This window comes from Rhinolophus sinicus, chromosome 1 (genome assembly GCF_057876585.1).
Source record: "Rhinolophus sinicus isolate RSI-liver-muscle chromosome 1, RSI-T2T, whole genome shotgun sequence".
Lineage (NCBI taxonomy): Eukaryota > Metazoa > Chordata > Mammalia > Chiroptera > Rhinolophidae > Rhinolophus > Rhinolophus sinicus.
The window spans coordinates 128,000,034-128,023,603 of NC_142501.1; the positions used below are offsets into that span (position 1 = coordinate 128,000,034).

General features: G+C 39.6%; 1 protein-coding gene across 3 annotated transcripts in view; it reads right to left on the reverse strand.

Moving 5' to 3' along the window:
* The window catches only part of MPP7 (MAGUK p55 scaffold protein 7), a 241,825-nt gene extending 223,016 nt beyond the window's left edge, over positions 1-18,809 (reverse strand). For all 3 annotated transcript variants that reach the window (XM_088789450.1, XM_088789453.1, XM_088789457.1), the window contains exon 1: positions 18,676-18,809. The gene's annotated coding sequence lies outside the window, so the exon portion shown is untranslated. The remainder of the gene's footprint in view (positions 1-18,675) is intronic.
* Positions 18,810-23,570: the final 4,761 nt, after the last annotated feature.

Below are 23,570 nucleotides of genomic sequence, written 5' to 3' on the forward strand. Positions count from 1 at the left end.
TAGGCTGCAAGAATAGTTCAAAATAGGGGCCCACCCCAGATGGGACTTATAATTGAGATAAGGAAATCACTTCTACATACAAGGTAGTAAACAAACAAGATGGCACTTTATAAACAAAATAATACATTGCTGTAAGTTAGTGTTGCCAAAAACAATCAAACAAACAAAAACAAAAAAGGTCTTTGAGTTGGCTTTTAAAGGATGGGTGGAAAATAAACAAAAAAGAAGACACTCCAGATGAAAACCTATGGAAGTCCCCAATCGTGTGAGATGTGTATTTACAGGGGCATATGTCTATGTGATTTGATTTGGAGGGAGGGGAATAAAAGGCCAAAGAGACTGATCTGATTACACCACAGGTCTATATTATTAAATGGTCAAAGTTGAATACTTAGAGATTAGCACAATATGAAGAACAATGAAATCTGGGGAAAGGGATTGAGACTTGATATTAGGAGTAATAGCCCTGCCACTGGACCATGCCAACCACAGTACTTTAAGGATAAAGACACGCTTCGCTTTATTGTGCTTCACAGATGTTGCCATTTGTGTTTTTCTGTTGTTGTTTGCTTTTGTTTTGATATATACATATATACATATGATATATATATATATATATACACGTATATATATATACACACACATATATATACACACACATACGTATATACATGTATAGAGGGTCTCTACCAGCAGAAAGATTAGGACTCACTTTATTACAATGTTCTGGAAACAAACCCATAATATCTTTAGGTCTGCCTATGTTCTCTGATCCAAAGCTCACTGCAACCCTGTAACCTAAACACCTACTATTATTACTGCCTCAGTTTACATATGAGGAAACTGAGTCCCAGAAACATTTACAACTTATTCAAAGTCATACAGGTAGTTGCTAAGTGGTAGAACTGGGGTCTGAATATAGCAACTTCAAAGCCCTTAAAAGTCCACGGGAAGAAGTCCTCTTCGAAAATAATGCAATGCAAGCTATGCTTTAAAATCTGATAACAGGATACAGGGTTAAAATGAAGGCTGCATATTCACCAAAGCAGCAGCTACAATAACCTAGGTCAGAGGTGAGCATATTTAGACTAGAATGATGGCAATGAGATTAGAATACAATATATCAGTGCAATAGAGAGTGATAGGTGGGAAAAGCAAGTTTAAAAGTGAAACGTTAAAGAGATGTTGGGATTCAAAGATGACTCTACAGTTCCTAATCTTAGATATGTGTAAAGGCTAGTGGTACCATAAATAAGAGTTGGGTGAATGAAAAAGTGGACCTGTTTTTCCACTTTAGATCTTTGAATGAGGTCAAGACGAGATACCCAGGTGAAAACATCCAACAGACAGTGGGAGCGAGGAGACCAAAGCTTGGTTAGAAGAACAAGGCTGGATTAATATTGAGTACTAATTTTATATTTATGTGTATGTCTTAAACCAAAGGGGACATTGCCTTCATATAGAAAAATAACAACTGTTACCAAAAAAAGAAGAAAAATTATTTTAATAACATAACACTTCTCCACACAATAACATGTTCCCAAAGTGGCCCTAGCAACAGCACTTCAGCATATGTTAGTTTAAAACAAAAACTACCTGCCACCTACTCAGGACCCTTGCAAACAATTCCACACCCATTGCAATATCTTTGCAGCAATTTTTTGGAACACCAAATATTGCGACTGTCAGCTAAAACACATATAGAAATATGGCCAAAATTAGACTTTCAACTTATTAACAGTATCAATTTTTTTAAATTCTAATCAATTTAAGGCATACAAATAAGGATTTTTATTAAATGTCAGGGAACCAATGATGGATTTACACTAGCAACCAGGCACATAAAGACATCGGCAGACAATACAAAACATTAGAATTGAAAATGTCACTTGGTCTCTGTATCTGTATGACTACTGTGAGAAAAGATTATTTTTTAAAAACAACTAACAGAATGAAACATGCAGTGTATCATTTACGCTAGTGATCATTTTACACTGTATATGTCCTTAAAATTATAAAAATACCATATATAAAAGCACATTTAGAAAAAGACGGAAGGATACACACAAATTCATACGAGCAATTACATGTGGGGAAGAAAGGGAAATAGAATTGGAAAGGGCAACAAAGGATACTTCAACTGTATCTACAATGATTTGTTTCTTTCATATACACACACACACACACACAAAAAAAAAAAAAAAATCTGAAACAAATATACCAAATGTTAACATCTGTTCATTTGGGGTGAAGGTCGTATGGTGTTTATTATGTTCTCTTTGCCATTCGATATTTCTGAAATGTCACATAAATTTTAAAAGGGAGGGAAGGATCCAAATCTGTCACCTAATGAAAATACCACACTAAACATACCTGACATATCTTATCTGAGTAACTCCAGGGTGAACAGGGTGAAGCTCACTTCTTCACCCCGCAGCCAACTTCTATTTTGGACTTCTAACGTATTTCTTGACATAGACTAGCCTAATTAGCAGATCTAAACTCTGGTTTGAATCCCAAAATTCATCGATAGAGTGGGTCTTAACTACGGGTAAGTTCCCAGTGGTGGCAACTAGGAAAGGGCACTAGCCTCAGTGTCTCCTAAGGAAGCTAAGAGGAAGATTCCAGAAGGAAGAAGTTGAGGAAAACAATTCTGAATAAATCCAACATCTTCCGTCCACTCCCCCAATCATGATTCCCACTGCCTTTTCAACTCTGTCCTCAAAAGCCAGCCACTAGTACAGACATTTTGCAGCATAGTGGCTCCTTTTTCCTCCAAGAGGTGAACCTCTTTACTAGTCTTTTAGATATAGTCATTTGCTCACTATAGAAATGTACACAGTATGCTCTTTAAGAAATCCACGCATTTATTCAGTAATCATTTATACCAGATGGGTGCCAAGGATATAATAAGGGCAAGATCCCTACCCCCAATGATACCTCTATTAATTCTTTCTCCTCTCATTTGCTGAGTCTTAAAATGCTGCCCCCATCAAATAAAAAATAAAAAATAAATTTTTCAAGTGTAGCCACACTGTAGCTAAATGATCCCTTAGAATTAGTATTATGGTAGTTCCCCCATTATCCAAGGGGTATACGTTCCAAGACCCCCAGTCGATGCCTGAAACCATGGACAGTACCAAACCCTATACATACTATGTTTTTTCCTATACTATACATGCATACCTATGATAAAGTTTAATTTATAAATTAGACACGGTAAGAGATTAACAACAATAACAAAATAGAATTATAACAATATACTGTAATAAAAGTTCTATGAATGTTCTCTCTCTTTCTCTCTCTCTCTCTCTCTCTCTCTGTCTGTCTCTGTCTCTGTCTCTCTCTGTGTGTAATAACAGAGAGGCTAAGTGACTAACAGGCAGTGATCACATACAGCATGGATACTGTGGTAAAGGGACGAGTCTCATCCCAGGTAAAACAAAGTGGGAAGGTGCGAAATTTCATCACTCTATTCAGAATGGCTTGCAATACAAAACTTATAAACTGTCTATTTCTGGAAAATTCTATTTAATATCTTTGGACTGCAGTTGACTGCTGGTACTGAAATCTCAGAAGGGGAAACCACGGAGAAGGGGGGACCCAAGGTAAGGAGAACATGCGCAGCGAGATCAGGACATTTAAACAGGCCAAAAGCACAGGGAGCTTTAGCAACTGCCAAGCTTCCTTAAATTATGAGGACAACAAGAAAAACATTACTGTGCACTAACTCTACACTAGTTTTAGGAACAATAAGATATAAAAAACTAATATGGTGATGCAACAGTTCGAGGAACAAAATTCCTTTAAACAGGGCTTACGCTTACAGGAACCTGGTGTGATATCTAATACTCTTGACTCAAGATTACTGACAGCAGCAGAGTGATGAAATTGCTTAGAATCTAGACCTCTAGACCAGGGGTGTCCAAACTTTTTTCAACGTTTTTCACCAAGGGCCATATGTGGTAAAATACACAAACAGCCGGGCCACTCACTCGAGGTGAAGTACGTATTGCCTCACCTGGTTTATTTAAGTAAACTAAATATATTTTTGGAATTTGCTGTGGGCCAATTAACAATGGATTGCGGGCCGCAGTTTGACACCCCTGCTCTAAAGGCAGGCTAGGGTCCAGTAGGGAGGAGGCTGCAACCACCAAGGCCCTAATCACTTCAGACCAGAGAAAGCGCAGACCAGCGGGAGGTCATATGCAACCTCCACAAGGGATCAAATTGTCCCATAAGAGACAAATGGGTGTGTGCCTGCTGAAGCAATCCAGGGTTCCAATTCAGACAACAAGAGAAAGAAAATATGTCTTGGAACACATTCCTATGTCTGATGAGAGGGAGAGTAAAAAAGAGTAATGGAAACTAACCATATATGGGACTAAATAGGACAGGCTTTGAAGGTCAAATAGGATAATTTAGACCCAGAGCCAAAGAATCAACAGCCATTTCTAAAAAGGAAGATCATTTCTGTAGCAACACACAGAACGAAGGGGAAACATAAAAGCGAGTCACCTAAGAGCTGAGTTTTGCCATCTAGACAAAAGGTATGAGTATCTGATCTAAGTGTAGCAGCAGCACGATAGAACAAGGTAGGACACCATGAGACACTGTGAAAAGGAAAAAATGACAGCATCTGGTTACTGAGCAGATAGCAGAGGTGGGGGGGGAAAACAAAAACAACGCGTTTTGGGGTACTTAACAATATTGTTAATTAATAATGAAGATCAACTACCACAATTGACCCTTTATTTGTGCCAGGGACTATACTAAGTGCTTTATAGTTTTACCTGGTTTAATTCCTATTACCATCATCTGAAATAGGTACTATTATTAGCCTATTTCAGATAGGAAAACTGAGGCAATAGAGATTAAATAACTCACCTAAGTTCATAAGCCAGCAGTGAGCAGAGCTGGAATTTGAATCCAAAAATGTTTAGAATATTATTCGGCTTTAAAAAAAAAGAAGGAAATCCTGCCATTTGAGACATAATGAATGAACCTGGAGGGCATTATGCTAAATGAAATAAGCTAGACAGGAAGGAAAAATACTATATGACACCAATTATATAATGAATCTAAAATAGTCAAACTCATAGAAACAAAGAGCAGAATGGTAGCTGCTACGGGCTGGGGGGAAAGGACATGTGGAAATATTAGACGAAGGTACAAAGCTTCAGTTATATAAGATGAATCAGTCCTAGAGATCCACTGTACAGCACAGCACCTATGGTTAGCAATACGATGTTGTATACTTAAACTTCTACTGAAGGCAGATCTTATGTTGGGTATTCTTTTCACCAAATAAAAATAATCATAACAAAGAGGGCAGGGGGAACCTTTTAGACGTGATGACGAGGTGTACAGCAGAGATTGCAGGTGGATACAAACATGCCTTGGAGATACTGCAGGTTCAGTTCCAGACCACCGCAATAAAGCAAGTCTTAATCTTTTTGCCGGTGGAGAATCTTGCCTTCAGTTTGTAAAAAAAAACACAGTATCTGTGAAGCACAATAAAGCAAAGTGCAATAAAATGAGGTGTGCCTGTATTTATTGAGTGGTGTACATTATTGAGTGGTGTACATTAAATACATATAGCTTTGTGTATGTCAACCATACCTCAATAAACTGGTTTTTAAAAAGTACTGTTTAATTTTACAATCCACATTCCTAATCATTAGATTAGATATAGATACATAAATAGATATCCTTAAGGTTTCAGTGACTAAGGCAAGGAAGACAACGGGGAAACACTTTCCAAGGCATTGACCCTTCCTTCCCACAATGAGGCTTCGGGCCTTGAGGAAGCTAAGTTTAGGAGAACCGGCTGTTTAGGAACATTCCCCTAAAAGGAAGTACACAAAGAGTTCCTGCTCATTCTGTTGGAACCATGATGGAATCCTGACATTATCACAGGCAGCTGCACGCCTCACTGGGAACCAAGGGGCCAGAGAAAGGAATGCCCGCTTATGTTGTTCCCGCCAATGTGACTGCCCACCTTCCGGTGAGTTCTGTATCCTGGGCTTATTAAATAGGGATCTGAGCCACATCCACAGTGGATGTGGAAATGTTCTCTTCCTACCAATTTGTACACCACCTAAAAATGTCATCACTGGTTTTAGAGGGAAGAGCAGTTGAAATTAAACATGCCAACTCTGAGACATTCAAATACCCAGGACACAGCACTGAGCAACTGCAAATGTGCTTCAGCAAATTAGGGCTCAGGTGGATTCACTGAGCTGGAGCTCGAGGGAACCGCTCGCAGTTTAGAAGTCACTCAGACAGGAAAAACAGCTGAAACGACAACTGGCAAAGGCCCAGCTGTGGGGGGTGGGGTCCTGAATAGGTGGGTCAAGGATTGAAGACACTCCCACAATTAAGGGACAGGAGCAAGAAGAAAAGCCAGTGGTAGAAACCAAGAAGAAATTAAACTGTCTGAGAAATAGGAGAATTAAGCTCCTCAATATCCAGTCATCAAGTCTATTCCACCATTCTGCCCAAATCTGTGCTAAATCCACCCCTGCCCCACCACCCCTACACCTCACTTCAATATCTCATCACTGTCCATCTCTGCTGTCAGTGACCTCCTTGCCATCGGACCCCCCACTATAACCAACAGTGAATTATATAACCTTCATGTTTGATCACGACATAACTGCAAAATCCTATAAACTTGTTTCTCAAACTGAGATACACTGTGGAGGATCAAGGGTAGACATAAACATGACACACCTTTCTGGAGTGTCAATTATCCACAATGGACAGTGATTTTTCAATCTGTTAAACCAAACATAAAACCGCAGTATAATTTCATGTTTACAGTGGGCTACTGCTGATATACCATCAGGCTTCTTCTGGGCAACCTTCTATCCTTAAGGGGATGGGGGTGGAGGGGGCGGGCACTTCAGTGGTGAGACTTGTGCTCATCCAGATTAAGATAGGGAGCTAAAGAAAGAAAGATTGAAGATGTATCAAAGAAAAAAAATCCCAATATGAATTCAAATCATATGATTATCTCTGACATTGGTCTCTGACATAAGGAGAATGGGTGGCCTGGGTCTGAATCCTGGCTTTACCACTTCATGTGACTCAGGGCAAAGTATTTAACTTCTCCATGACTTGGTTTTATACATTTGTAAAATCAAAAATGGCAATAGTATTCAAAGGGCTGCTGTGAGAATTAAGCCTGAGTATCTATGCACAGTGCCTGGTCTATACAGTAAGGGGTCAATAAATGGTTGCTATTAACTGTAAACTCCAGCCTCTCCGTCTGTTACGGCATCCCAAATCTTGTGTTAAGTCCAAAATTACTCTCAGACAGGAAAATGCATAGCAAGACTGCTGCTTATCAGAATAGACCATTCACAGTCTGTCCCTAAGGATTTTTTAAATCCATATGCAAAAATAAGAGTAAATTGAATTACCCAGCTCTACACTCATTTGGAGATTAGAAACAGCTAGAACAGGGGTGTCCAAACTTTCTTCAACGTTTTCCAACAAGGACCATATGCGGTAAAATACACAAACAGCCGGGCCACTCACTCGAGATGAAGTATGTATTGCCTCAGCTGGTTTATTTAAGTAAACTAAACATATTTTTGGAATTTGCTGCGGGCCAATAAAAAATGGATTGTGGGCCGCAGTTGGCCCGCGGGCCGCAGTTTGGACACCCCTGAGCTAGAACTGGAGCCAAGTCAAAATCACTGTAGTTATCATGTATTAAGTATTCAGACACTGCACTGAAAACAACTGAACAGATCTTGGTGGTTACTTTAATAGTCAGTATGCACACCAGTGATGAAATAAAGTACTTTACTAAGGAGATACCCTTCTAACACACGCACGAGAGGAAGAGTACCTGAAAACCTCGGGTTAAAAGGAATCCTACTGCTGATCAACAGCTGTTACCCAGCTCCCAGGAGGGGTTTCACAAATGTACCCAGATATTTACATAGCATTGGATGTCTGAGTACTAAGTATTGTGTATTCAGCAATCACTCAAACTATGAAAAGGAATTCAGGGAGGGAGGAGCAGCTTAAAACAGGTCTGTCCTGAAGCAGAACCTGTTTGAAGTCACTGTCAGCATTAGCAGGAAATCAGGGTGAAAGTCTACAATTAAAGACTGAAGGCATGTGCTTTCCCTTTTTCTCTCACCCTAATTCCATTAGATACTCTAGCTCCATTTGACTTGCCACTCCCAGAATCAGTTTCATCTGCTGCTTCCCTTTTTTCCAAAGAAAACTTTATTTTCTACCATCCGTTTCTCAACATTGTAAAATTTAAAGAGGGGGAAATGCTGCAACAAATATAACTTTTATCATTCAACCCACAGGATGCCAGTAACAAATACAGAAAATAAAGGTCAACATTTCACCTACGTTATTACACTACGAGCACCTTGAAGGCAAAGACGTGTGACCACATTTTCGAATCTGCTCTCATAAGAATGGGTAGCCTCAGAATACAATGTAAGCTACATAGAAAGTAATTACATGCAATAAACATGTTATTCTAGAGGCAAGAAAAATCTTGTTTTAATTTTAAAAATTCCAATTTCTTTAATAGCACCAAGATGTGTCTAACTTTTTTTTTTAATTTGTTTGTTTGTTTGTTTTTTAATCTTCCTCTTCTTCCACCCCTACTCTGGTTCAAGCCATTGTTTCTCAGTCTAGTTGTGTAGGACACAGCTCCCTGGCCCATGCTGGTATTATAAGCCTTACACTGCCCCCCACCGCCCCCTGCTCCCCCCTGCCCTCCCGCTGAGGCAGTCGGTGGCCAGTCCTCGGTTGGCGACTCACAGCAGCCCATGGTAGCTCTCGCTGGCTGCTGGCAACTCACGCTGACCGATCCTGGCAGCACACAGTAGCCCACCGCAGTTCACAGCAGCCTTAGGCAGCCCAGCTCCAAGGACAGCTGTTGTTCACAATCTTAGCTGTAGAGGGAGCAGCCCATTGGCCCATGTGGGAATACAACTGGCAACCTCCGAGTTAGGAGCACGGCGCTACAACCATCTGAGCCACCTGGCAGGCCCTATTTTTTTTATTTCAAATGAATTAAGCTATTCCAAAATATAACAAAAGGACTTGACTATTAATAGTTTCCTTTGGACTGACTTACTTCTAAAAACGAGTACTATTTAGCTTGTTGCTTCAAAGAAAAATAATGGAGAAACCGATTTAACGTATTCGTCCTGCACTGACTTGACGTGTAGTATCATAGTGCTGGAAACCGATTTTTTTTTAAAAAATCAAACATTTAACCTCCCTTTTTTAATACTAACTACATCTCAAATAATATATTTTCTCTTTATAAAAATATTCGAATAAATGAAAAATAATTGAAACATCACCATTTTGTAAACCCCTAATAATGGTTCTTGAGAATGATTATCAATGGTCATAAACCTAGCGATCAACATTGCACGATGCCAGCTAGAGGTATATTTCACCACCAATGAAGCAGTTCTGCCAAAAAATAGACACTGAATCAAATCAAGATCTGATTACCACTCACAGGAAATAAAAGATGTCAAACTATGTATTAAATAAAAAGCATGACAACAGGTTACCACCTGTTATAATACTTCTTAATTATGATGCTACCAAACAAATATTTCTTGATAAATGTACAGGATGTTTTATGTTCTCTTTGTGATTATCTTCATCTTGAAAGATAGGAAAGTCAATCAAGTATTAGCATGTTTATGGGTGTATTTATTGTGATAAGACAGCAAAATTAATAGTTTCATACAGGTCTGGAGTTGCTGGTCTCAGAAATATTTTCCTCCTGAGTGTTCCTAACCTTTCTTTCACTTGGAAAAATACAGCAGAGCTGAGCCAAGAAGTAACAGGTCCCTGCTTCTAAGAAGACAGCTTTAGGAGTAAGCAAGCCACAAAGCTGGATCCAGTTCAGCAACCTCAGAAGAGACACATTAGTATAAGCTGGCTCTCAACGGCACTGGCCAGAGATGCTATCAGCCAGCTGTTCTTAAAGTGATCCATGAAACCTGGGACTCCTCAAGAATCTTTCAGGACATCCATAACATCAAAACTATTTTTGTAATAATGCTGAAAGGTTATGCGCGATTTTCACTGTACTGACATTTGCACCGGTGATATATAAACAAGGGTGTGTAAAATTGCTGGCATCTTTGCATGAAGCAAGGCAGTGGCCCCAACTGTACAGGTGATCATTGTATCCTCATCACTATAAGCTCAGGGGGAAAAAATGTCAGTTTCACATAAGAATGTCCTTGATGAAACAGTGAAAATGAACAATTGTGTGACATCTTGACCCTTGAATCCATTTCCTTTTAAAATTCCGTGTGACAAAACAGAAAGTACACGTAAGAACTGATGCTATACACTGAAAGATGATGGCTGTCTCAAAGAAATTGTGCCAATGGTCTGATTTGCAAGCCTACCTAGCAGCTTCCCCCCATAGAATACCATTCTTCTATGAAATAACAACTGAAAAACAAACTGAGTACTGAAAGTTGGGTGTTTGGTAGATATTGTGTTAAATGTGAACAAAGCAAACCTGTTGCTTTAAGGAAGACACCTATTTGTTGCCAATGATAAAATTCAAGCTTCCAAGCAAAAATTAGATTTTTGGAAAAATTGTATCTGCCACCAGGAACAGGACAGCTTTCTCAACACTTAAAGATTTTCCTGATGGGATCACTGGTGATTTTAACAAATGTGATTTTTTTCAAATAGTATCATAAAATGTGCCAACATTTGGGAAACTTATATAATTCTGTGAACCATTATTTTCCAAATCATGCATGTGTACAAAAAGTCAAAGTGCAAGATAGGCTTGTAGAATTTAAACGTAACACAATAAGAAAAATTAACTGATACAGACTCAGATTCCACTCTGCAACCAAACTTCAACAAATTGTCACCTGCAGAGCTTTGGTGTAATATCAAAGAGAATATTCGCAATTATCTAAAAAGACCATTAAAATACTCCTCTCTTTTCCTACTGCAGGTCTGTATCAGGCTGAACTTTCTTCGTTTATTTCAGCCAAACAATAAATCACAACAAATTGAATGCAGAAACAAAATGAGAATCCAGCTGTCTTCTATTAAGCCAAATATTAAAAAGAGGTACAAAAATGTACAATGCCACTCTTTATTTTAATAGTTATTTTTCATAAAGAACTATTATTTATGTTAACATATGAGATAATTATTTTTCAATGAATTCTCTAATAGTTCCTGTTTGAGTTTCTAAAACAGGAAATAGCGATAGGTATAACCCACATAAACAGTAGTCCTTAATAATTTTTTAAGAGTGTGAATTGGTACTGAAACCAAACGTTTGAAAACCACAATGCCAAGGTCTGGAGGCCAGGTCAAGGCTGTACTTGTTCAAATGAGCTTTCAGACAAGACCTTATTCTATGATTTCACCTTTGAACAAAACACTAAAAGTTGGGGGCCCAGCAGGAGCCAATGGACAGACCAAGACCGCTAACTACCTCCAGTATTATTCCATACTGTTACAAGACAGGGTCGTGGAAATGAGCAGGAGGATGGCATCTGGGACCTGCTAATCTTCCATTGTTTTCATCTGAGTGCTGGTTACACGAGTGTGTTTGGTTTGCAAAAATTCCGTGAACTGCACACTTAAGATGCATGCATTAGGATATATGCATATCCTAGTATATGTATAGAGATTATGCATTTATCCAGGTAGATATATACTGCATACATTTTTTTAAATTCATAGTTGAAGATGCATAACAATTTCCACTTTGTTTTTCCAAATACATGATGGCTTTCAACTAACCAGAGTCATTACATATAACTTACTTTGGAAAAGCCTGACAAAAATAATTCAAATTTTTAATTTAAAAACCGCAATATACACAACTGTAATTTTTCAGGGTTAAAAGCTATGTACCATCTATGACAGCTACTTTACCAAGACCAGGGAGAGAATCCTGTCCTTATTTCTCAAGTTTCCAAAAACAATGAAGCCACAACAATAAAAAAAAAAAATGAAATCAAATATAACTTAAAAAAATGAAATCTCCTTGGGATGGCCAGTTAGCTCAGTTGGTTAGAGCGCGGTGCTCTTAACAACAAGGTTGCCGGTTTGATCCCCCCATGGGCCACTGTGAGCTGCGCCCTCCACAACTAGATTGAAACAATTACTTGACTTGGAGCTGATGAGTCCTGGAAAAACACACTTAAAATAGAAAAGAAAAAGAAAAGTGTAAAAACAAAATGAAATCTCCCAATTAATGGTGAAACTAAAGATGAATTACTTTTAAGGTATTAAAGCAATCAAGAGGCCACTAAATCTTCCACTACTTAACATATCACTACAAGTCTAGACAAATGCAATAAGGCAAGGAAATACAAAAGTGTGTTTGGTTTGCTGGCACATGCAAAAGACAAGGTAATAAGAATTGGAAGAAAAATGGTCATTATTTTAAATGATATCATCTTCATAGAACATCCAAAAGAAAAAATAGCCATTAAAATACAAGAGTTCAGGGATGGCCAAATGGCTCAGTTGGTTAGAGCACGAGTTCTTAACAACAGGGTTGCCAGTTCAATTCCCACATGGGCCAGTGAGCTGCACCCTTTACAACTAGATTGATGACAACGAGCTGCCGGTGGGGCAGCCAGATGGTTCAGTTGGTTAGAGGGCGAGCTCTTAACAAGGTTGTCGGTTCAATTCCTGTGTGGATGGCGGGCTGTGCCCCCTGTAACTAAGATTGAAAACGGTGATTGGACTTGGAGCTGAGCTGTGCCCTCCACAACTAGACTGAAAGACAATGACTTGACTCGGAGCTGATGGGTCCTGGAAAAAACACACTGTTCCCCAGTATTCCCCAATAAAATTAAAAAAAAAAAAAATACAAGAGTTCAGCAACACCAAAAATATTAAATATAGAAAGATTAGCTGATTAATTTATATATACATAGGATGATTAATTTATAGATATAGATAGATGGGATCCCCTACACTAGAGGACAAAAAAATACGCATACAACAAAAAAAATGTCATCCACAATAGAAACAAAAACTGAGATACCTAGGAATAAATCTAACAAAGAAGAAACAAGAGCTTTACAAAGAAAAATTTAGACTCTATAGAAAAGACATAGATACCTTTGATACCCACTTTCAACCATGGCTATGTATCAGTATTACCAGAGGAGTTTTTAAAAATACAATTGCTGGGCTCTACTCCCTAGAGAATACAATTCAGTTAATCTGGGGTAAATGGAGTATGTTTTTAAAAAGCCACTTAGTTGATTCTAATGTAAAGCCAGGGTTGGAAACCACCAGCTTAAATATGATTGAAAAAGACCACAGGTGGGACTCAGACATTTAGATACCAAGATCTATAAACAAGTTGTAGTAATGAAAATGAAAATAAAAACAAAAACCACTGAAGAATTCGAACTGGAAGAGACAAACTGTAGAAACCTAACTTCCTTAACTAAGAATGGAGAAATATTTCCTAAATAAGACCTGGAAAGTGAAAAAATATGGAAGATTCTAACTATAACAAAATTAAAGAAATTAAAGATTGTGTTCCATAAAGGATTTCAAAGAAAAAACTTGACAAACAGGTAAAAAGCTAACAGATCTGCACCACTTAAAATCCAATGAGATTAACATCTAGACTATATACTTCAAAAAAAAACAAACCTCTCCTGTAAGGGCAGAAAAGAAGGGAGGAGGATAAGAAAATCTAATAGAACAAGAGGCAAAGAACATATAAAGGCCAATTCACACAAAAAAGAAACCCACACAACTAATAAGCATATGACAGGATACTCAACTGCATTAGTAATCAGAGAATTGCAAGTAAGAACAGTAACATCACTCCATCTGTTACATCAGATTGAAATGATAAGGTCAGAAAATACCAAGAGCCAGCAAGAATGTAGGGCTAACAGCCAGTGTACTTACAGAAACACAATATTATTTCCACTTTAGAAACGAGAAAACAGAGGTAAGAAATTTGCCTAAAGTCAAAGATCTAGTAAGTGGCACACATTCGAATCCAGATCTTTCAAACTTCAAAGCCTGTGTTCATAACCACTACAATAAAAGTCCCCTAGAATTTTTTCAGTGGTTTTCAAACCAGAAGCATCACTGTTACCTTGGAATTTATTAAAAATGCAAAGTCTCGGGGCCCATCCCCAGACCTACTGATGATTCAACTTAAGTTTTAACAAGCCCTCCAAGAGATTCCGAGGCATGCTGAAGTTTGAGAACCACTGGCCCCAAGTTTCCATACTCAATTTAACATAACATAACATGTTAAATGATTACCATGTTAAATGATTACCATGTTAAATGATTACCATGTTGAAAGTCCCAAAATGTAAAATTTTGATCCTATCTAAAATGACTCTAAACATATCAAAATAACTCATTTCCTCATTGCCCACCTCACAGCAACACTTCCCCTAAATTTGACAAAATGCATAATCTGCCCCCTGACTAGACCACCTAAAAAAGTCTACTTTCATAGGTCTTACTGGAAACTGAGCTAAATTCCAAATATGAAAAGAGCGCAGAGGTCCAAACTGAATCTCCAGAAGTTAAATCAGAAGCCATATTAGGAAGCGGAAAAAACTATTTTGAATACCAGCAGAAGCTTGACAAATCTTGGTCCATAGTTCCACAATCCGTTTTATCCCTGGCTCAACGCCATCACTTCAACAAACTTCCAAATGCCAAAAAAGTAGTTACAACCCTCACAAATATTTCCCCAAATTCAAATTGCTTTAAGTAAACATAGAGACACTGTCTTACAAAGAGCATGTTTTTATCATGAGTAAAGCTAATCAGATGGTTTTACCACATATACTACAGCAAAAAGTGCTCAGGTTGTCCCTGCCCCTTACCTAGACCAGCCCGTTACAGCATCCTACCTGACCCTTCTCTTTTCAAAGCAATATTTAGGCAAGAGCCTTCTTTGCTCCCCCAACTCAAGTTCTCCATCTGAGTAGTACAGCTCTATGTGTATTCAAGTTTGCCTATCTCTAATACAGCCTTTTTTTAAGGGAGAAGACAGTATCAGAAGTACATTCAATGACCTACCTGAATTTGAGAACTTACCATATGCCAGATAATTCTTTTAAGCTATTCACTTGCATATTCAAGTCATTAATTTAACAAAGTTCGGGATTCTATTTATTTCTTAATATTAAAAACATAAATTTGAACACTGAAGAGTTAATTAACCCAAGTCTGCACTATAGGATAGCTACAAAAGCGAGTTAAAATGCTTATTGACTTGATTCAAGTTGTTAAAGGTGCAGAAAACTCTGGGAAGCCCATGCTCAGGCAAGTTTTTAATCTGCCTGGCTACTTCTGATCACCATCTTTCCAGCTCACACCCAAAGGCTGGCAGCACGGCCGAGAGCTACCTTCAAAGAAGGAATGGCACCTGTTTATTTCCCTCCTCCCAAATCATCAGCAAATTCCCTGAGAACCACAGCTGATTCCAAGAAACAAATTACTAAAGCTCTGCTCGGCACACAAGGGTTAGTGGAACTGAAATAAACACACCAAACACCTAAAGACCTTCCCACTTACATTCTTCTCCTGTCTTGTAAAAGTCCAGTGCTTTCTGCAAAACGTCTCACAAAATGCAATCCTCCTAACTAGTCCTTATTCTCCATTAACATTGCCATTTCTATACCTAAAACAGGCACTGCTTTTTATGCAAGTAACAACTGTTTTCTCATCTCCCTTCTGTAACAATCTCAACAAGCTATCCAATCAGGAACAAACAAGCCTGAGGGACAGCTCCTACCACATCAACAAGAGAATGAGCTTCTCTCATTCATAAGTGAAGCAAGGTGAAAATGATGCTCTCCTAAAAGATGAGAAAGATATATTGAGTGAGCATTGAAGGAAAAAAGAATGTTTACAAGTCTGGATAACTTAAGTATTTGCTCATACGAAGCAAGTATCCAGTAATCTTGCTATATGTATCCACTTTATTCTACCAGTTCTTTCAAAGAATCAGTAATGGAAGAAAAAGCAAATCATAAAACTACGCTCAAATAGCTTAGTCACAGTTCACATAAGATATTGATAATACACAAGCCACTTAAAGAAAACAAAGACCAGTTCAAGTGTACATAAATAAGGACCAATAAATCCACACCCTGGTCTAGGTTCCTGACCACAGGGTGAACCTGAGAACTCCTTAGTAGAAGTTATTTCTAAAATTACTAATAATTTTCTTCACTTTAAATTAGGCTTCCATTTCCTTGCAAATAATCTCATTTAATAAAACTGACTTAAATCACTCATTGAAATAATTGCAATTACAACAGAAATAGTTGTACTACATCTGTACTGTTGTCAATGAAATGCTGTAAGAAAAAAAAAGTTGATCGAAATCTCCAATAAGCAGCAGCCAGTGCACCATCTAGTGGAAGTTGTGTAATGTCGTAATTAATTTTTTTAAAAAGCACAGAAATCCTAGATAAGAACACAAGCAACTACTTTAAAACTAACCTAAATCTCTTTCCAGTTTCCCCACACTGCAAAGGAGCTGTGATTATCAGAAGAAAGGACTCACTTTCCATACAAATTAACAGACAATAAAGGTTTCTTTATGGAAATTTTTGCTTGGCAGCTAGAACTTATACGCTGACAGGAGAGGAAAAACTAAGTAAAAACATTAATATAAAAACAAATACACAATCAGAGCTAGATGATAGGGCTTGTGTAAAGGATGCTTTATAATCTACACAAATAAGTTATGTCAAAACATACATGTTACATGCATCAGAAGTATCTGCCATAAAAATAAGGAATGGCTTCAAGATTAGAACAGTTCCATTCAGTAATTCATAAGACATTTCCATGTTCCTGATGACTAATAAATTTAACATAACCTAACAATTCTCTCGAGTTCCCCAAGCCTTGACATCATTTAAGAGATTCCTCCCAAATAACTATCTAAGCCTGCTGTCTATTAACTCCTACACTCCCTTGCTTGAGTTATTCCAATTAAGGAAAAAGTGCTTTTTTACATTTTCCACGCTTCTATTAAATTTATAGTAAAAATTTTCCAAAACAAAGTCATACATCATGACCAAAATGCATTTCACTTCATTTTTATAATATTTGCCTTACACATATTAATTATTTCAAATCAAAGAACTGTACTTATGTCCATTGATACAAACATAAACAAGGTTGTCTAATTTGGAACACCTCCCAAGATTTAAAATAGAAATTTTCACATAACATCACTAGGTTGTTTTGTTTTGCCTGTGCAAAAAATTACCTTTCTAGTGTTATTCAAACTATCTTAGCAACCTAGGAGGAAAAAAACTAAGAGACAATTTTTCTTTACTTGGAAATAACCATCTCCATCTGACTCATGTACACAGGATCAAATCGGTAAACTGAGCTTGCTTGATGGTGGGACCCTACTGGATCCTGGATTAAATCTATTAAAGGTACAAAACCGTGCAGGAGTCAAGTAACCTGGGGCAGAATTCCTTTCATCTCTAGGGCGTTCTGGGTTTTTCATCTGTGAAATGGGCATGATAAACACTACTGGTCTCCAGAGAGTAGGAGGACATTAAAATTGAAGCCATGCTATGAGCTTCTCAATTAAAAGACCTCAGTGGAAATACTGTCTTGTAGAAGAGAGAGCACCTGGAAGGGGAGAACACTGCTCCAAGAGTCCTCACTGTGCCATTACTGCTAAAACTCGTGACCTTCACCATTTCACTTGTGAACAAATAGTGAATGAAAAAGGGGTTATTAAACATATCAAGGAAAAGATAACAGCAACTCAAGCTGCTTCTCTCCAAGTAAGTCAAACCATACAGCTAGTTGACTAAGGACTTGTCTGCAAAGTATTACTGCATGCGTAGCAGGTGTATCCCTAAAACCCAAAACCTAGAGACTTTTAAAAGAGGCTTTTAAAAAATTGAATGCTGTTTTAAAAAATTAGAGAAAGGAAAAAGAATCATAATTTCACTCTCACCCACGACAGAGTGATAGAAACAAGGTCCCACCCCCACAATCCTTTCAAACCTGCACAGGCATTCCTCATCAACATTCCTCCCCCTCGTTCCGATCGCGCCGCTCCCCACTTCAGCCCAGACAAAGGTGAGTCACCCTGCTGGGTCTACTTGTCACTTGCGGAAAAGCCCCCAAACAAGTTCACGTTCAAGGTTGTTTTTCATTTAAAAGATAAGAAATAAGTAAGCAATGTCAACGTGTAAATAGCACTGCAAAGCTCCTGTCTCCAGAAAATGTGTAATTAACACTACCCAAGTAGGCACCTTTCTCAATTTAAAAAAAAACGCTCAGCTTATCGCTACTTATCGGTAGGTCCTTTTCCTTCTGGTGCCTAACTCTGACTCAACTCTGCGGTTTTCCCTCCACCTGCACGTCCCCGTGCCCTCCATAGGGCCCAGCCGCCTCGCCCGGAGTCCTGCAAGATCCCCAGGGGGTCCCGCCTGCAGCTGCCCCTCGCCCGGCCCCGCCCCCTCCTCTCTGCAAGGTGCCGCCGCGGATTCTCGGACCCAGGCGCCTCGAGGCAGGAGGGAGGCGGCCCGGCCGCAGCCGGCGGGAGCAGCAAGGGAAGCGGACCCCACCGCCCGCACTGCGCCGGGTGCGCCAATCGGCGCTGCAGCTCCGGCGCCCCATTACCTGCTCTGGGCTGTGGTGCCCCGCGGGAGGCACGCTCGCTCTGGACCCTGCAGCCCCGGGATCCGAGGCAAGGAGACAGCGACAGCGGCAGCCGCAAAGGACAATCAGGAGCCAGCGGGAGCAGAACGAACGAGCCCAGCAGGAGCCAAGCCCCTACCTCCAGCCCTGAGAGTAACCGAATCAGCCCCATCCCACGGCGGGGCGGAGCCAGAGAGGAGGGGTCGGGGGCTGGGACCGGGCTGCACCGCCCCCGGGGCGTGAGCGCCGCGGATACTTTGTAAGAGGCGCCTGCTGATAGGCTAAGATAGGGGTAGGTGTCTCAGAGTCAAAGAGAGCCTCGCCAGCAGATTTTCCTGATTGGTCGGTAAGAGAAAACAGAGCTGAGCCCTGATTGGTGACAGTTCTGTAGCTCCTCTCCCCCTACCTTCAATCATCGGAAGCTCCGCCTCCACCCTCTCGGTTCCCAGGTGGCTGCTGAATGGGCTGTGTTCTATGGACGAGCAGCCTACCTGAAGAGAACCCCGGATACCCAGGTTCCTTCGCCAGATGCGAGCTTCCTAACGCTACTGCTAGTCTTTGATTTCCGTATGAACTTGGTGAATAACATCTAATCTTTAACATCGCTTGGATTTTGAGAAGTCTCGTGGGTATTTTTTAAATGATGCATAAGACTCAGAGGGAAATTGTCATATGCAAAGAAAAGGCATAAAATGTTTTCACCCTGGTGAGAGTATGCGTGACTTTTTTTTCTTACTACCTTCCTGTGTTCCATATTGAGCATATATTTTATAATTAGGGGGAAATTAAAAAAAAGAAAAAGAAAATGAGTAAGGTGCACAGAATGGTAAAGGCAAACTTTTGAGGATATTGAGGGGGCTAATTCTTCCACAATAGAAGAAAATACAGTAACATACTCAATAGCTGAGGGCTATCAAAAAATACGTAGTGGTGTCAGCTCCCTTCAGCTCTCTTAAATAACTTTACAAATACAACTGAGGTGTCCCCATACTCTTTCCTGAGTAACTACTGTTTATCCAACACATAATGTAGAATGCATTACACTGTAAACAGATCCTCCCTAACAGGAAGAATTTAGAATTCAAAGTACCAAATAAATAAAATTTTAACCCCCAAAAAAGTAGACTACCAAAAGAAATTCAGAAGATATAAATTGAAAAACTCAGCTAATGCGGAGAGTTATAAGGAAGAAAGGAATGTGACAGGCCTTCAAGAGATGACTCAAACTTTGAAAATTGAAATCGGGAGAGAGAAAGGAGTTTAGATAATTATCAATGACCTATAGTTAAAGTAATCTGAGCTCTCAGATCACATCAGCCCAGCTCCAAGTCATCCCAGTCAGTTTAGAAGGGGAGAAACATATCTCACCTGGGGACCACACTCACTTAACTCTCTTTGGCTGTCTTAACTATTCTATGGTTTCTTCTTGTCATTCCCATGAGATTCTGAAATAAACTATTCTGAATGAAGCACTTCTCCCAACAATTCTATAATAGCAGTTAAAAAAAATGGATATTGACAAAAATCAAACAGACAGAAGGAAAGAAATGTTTAGGTAAACATAAACTTGTGAAGAAGTAATGACAAGAAACTCGATACAAAGATTAGGACAAATCCCCTTTTCTCTCTTTTTTCCTGAGAATAAGGTAAAGCTCTTTAGAGGACAGTAACCTCATTACCTAACAATTTTTTTTTACAGAATGCTTGTAAATATAATACATGGGCTCCTAAACAATAGTCTGAAAATGTGTCCCAGAGTAGTCCGAGCAAGTAACTTAGTGTTGAGATAGAATTATGTTCAAATACGTAGGGGGAAAAAAAGAGGTGATAAGTTGAACTTACGCTATTAGCAAATCTATAAGGAAAGAGAGCAGCCCCCACTATAGAGGGCCAATAAGAGGAACTGCTGGGAAATGTCAGAGTATCTCAGTGCATCCAGCTGATAGAGGCAGGTGAATCAAAAGATACAGCAACCAAATAAAAAAGTAAATTAAAAATGTAATCTTTAAAATGTATGGCACAGTGGTTCAAGGCCACTGGTAAGTAATCTTTGCATCCCAATAATAGAGTTCAACAATTAATTATAAAGATAGAGGGTGTCTTATAGAATCCACGGGCAAAAATAAGTCAGTCTTCAGGAAGACCAGGAGCCAGGACTGGAAAAACCATGAGGAACTCAGCTGAAGTTTTCTCTCTCTTCAAACCTGCCCCTTTCTGCAATTCTGCTCTAATTCTTCTTTATTTTTCTCTGGAAAGCAGCTTTCCTGGCTCCTAAATTCGTGAGTCAGCCTGAAGCTACCTACCCCAGAGAGCCCCCTCCCTCCATACAAAAGGACTGAATCAACTGAGGCCTGAATCAACTTTGGCCCAGAGGCCAAAGTCAAAGCTTTCTATGGTGATTTCCAGCTTTCTCGAAATTTCTTAAAATCTCTCTCTCTACTTCAGCTGGCTTCTAGATGCCAAGTACTATTGTCTCTTCCAGTTTCAAGTTGCCGGTCCCATTTAGGTCTTTACTAATTCCCAACGTACCTGCCTGAAGTATACCTCTCAAACTCAGTTTATTCAAAGAACAGAAGCACTTGCCAAGTTGGTGAACATCGGTGAACATTGCTCTTGGCTCTGATGAGACCAGCATGCAGCATGAGTAGGGCTGATGGAGTGGATAGAGCAGAAGGCAACACTTTGCTTGCCACTGTCCCTTCCGTGTGTATTCAGTGGGAGATCTGTCCCCACTCCTGGATGCACACTTGGATGAACACATAACTTTTCTGAGAGCACGTAGGTAGTAAAAATCTTTTGACTGGTTTAAGCCACCAAATAGTTTTAATTCAGAAATTTTAATGTGAATACCAATATTTTGATCATTTCAAACTTCATTCAAAGATAGGCCTTCCCTCCATTTCCCCAGCTAGGGTCTGAGCAGGCAGGCCATGGGGAAACAGAGCCCCACGGGTCCTCCTTATTTCTATCCCCATGGGTCCTCCTCTAATTCATAACAGAAGGAAATGAGGACAGTCTGAAGATAGTAAGTTCATGCTCAACTGGTACTGTTGCCAGGAAGGTTCGCTCTCTGGGCCTAGCCAATGACTATTGCACTTCCCCTTGGGTGCTTTCTGACACTCTTAGAGACCTGACAGTGAAACATCTGACCTGAGCAATGTAATTTTATCTGGCTGCTACTTCCACCCTTGGTTTCTAGTTCCCTGCAGGCCACCTTATACAGATTCTCCAGTTGGAGGGGAGGTGGGCATGGTCCTTTTGCCTCTCCAGGTCTTCCTCTTGGGCAGAATTTAAACATCTGCCACAGCTCGGCTCTCTCTCTCACGAATGGTTCTCATCTGGTCCTCAGGAAACTCTTCTATGTATTTTAGTACCATGAGTAGTGGAAGTGCAGCTGGCTCCCAGAGCACAGGAATCTGCAGTATTCTTTCTCCCCACGCCTTGCGCTCTCTCTGAACTGCTGCCTCAAGCCAATACATTCAGCCTCTGGACTTTGTATATCACAGGTAAAAGTCAGGCTCTTCAAATACCAGAGAACACCAGTCAAGTTGCCCTCGTGGCTCTGTTGACACCTGGTCTCTAGTGAGATTACAGTGGGAGATCTTGGATGAGTGGTTAGGTTGGGACTCAGCATTGCTTTCCCGAAGAACACTCTTCACAGATCCTTTTCTAAACTCCGCTTCCTCTGTCTCTTTACGATCCTATCTTAAGTGAGGGATTTTTTTTTAATTAACGTTTATTGGGGTGAGAATAGTTAGTAAAGTTACATAGGTTTTAGGTGTACAGTTCTGTATTACATCATCTATGTATCACATTGTGTTCACCACCCAGAGTCAGTTCTCCTTCCATCACCGTACATTTGATCTCTTTTACCCTCCTCTACAACTTCCCGCCCCCATTTGAGTGAGGGATTTTTAAGAGTCACCAAAGTACTAAGATATTTCCTTGGAGATTTGCTTCGTGCTCTGGCAATTACTTTAGAATTTCACATTTATTGTCCTTGGTGCTTTAGTCAAAATTTTACTATTACATCTTGTCATACAAATATAGATCTGTAAAAACTGCTTTTGTAATCACCACCCAGGACATGGGGCTAAGAAGACATGTTCTCTAAAGTCACAGGCTGTGGAAAACGCAGCTGTTTGAGTATCAGTGAGAATGGAACGCCCACTCTTGCCTGGGTGATGGGAGACTGTGGGTCACAGAGAAGCAGACTTGATTTCCAGCCGAGGTGCAGAGCTTCAGATAAAGGATGTGGGGACACTGCATGCCTCATTTCTCTTAATTTTATAGTTTCCAAGAAAATGAGGCTCTGAATCTGCCTTTCAGCCCTGACCTGATGTCAGTAAAAATATTACTAAATATTAATAAAATATTGCTGACAGCTTTGCCATGCTTTGAATCTGTCACAAAAGTTTTATTTAAGTCTTACCTAAACTCCACCCTTCCCACAAACCCACACACCCTACAAAAGCCCTGTCGTTTCCTCTGTTTGGAAGGCCCTCTCCGGTTCCCTTGGAGCACTCACCCTTGTTACAAGTTCATAAACCGAACTAAGTTAGACTTCGCGTTTGTCTCTGGTGGTGTTTGGCTGTTGGGTTTTATCATTAATGATCAATTCTTCCCAGATCAAGTTATGAGTTCCCATTTTCCCAGATGCTATCTTCATGTCTACATCTTCATTTGCTGCACCAACTCACACAAACTCGTCGCTACCATTATACTATTACCAGAGTCATCCAGAGTTCTGCAACTACAATTATATAACACTCAAAATACCATAAACACATGTATATGCAGGAACAATAACATCTATAGGCTCTAGCAAAAGAAGATATAGTAAAGGGTATTAAAATTACCTGAAGGTAATTACACAA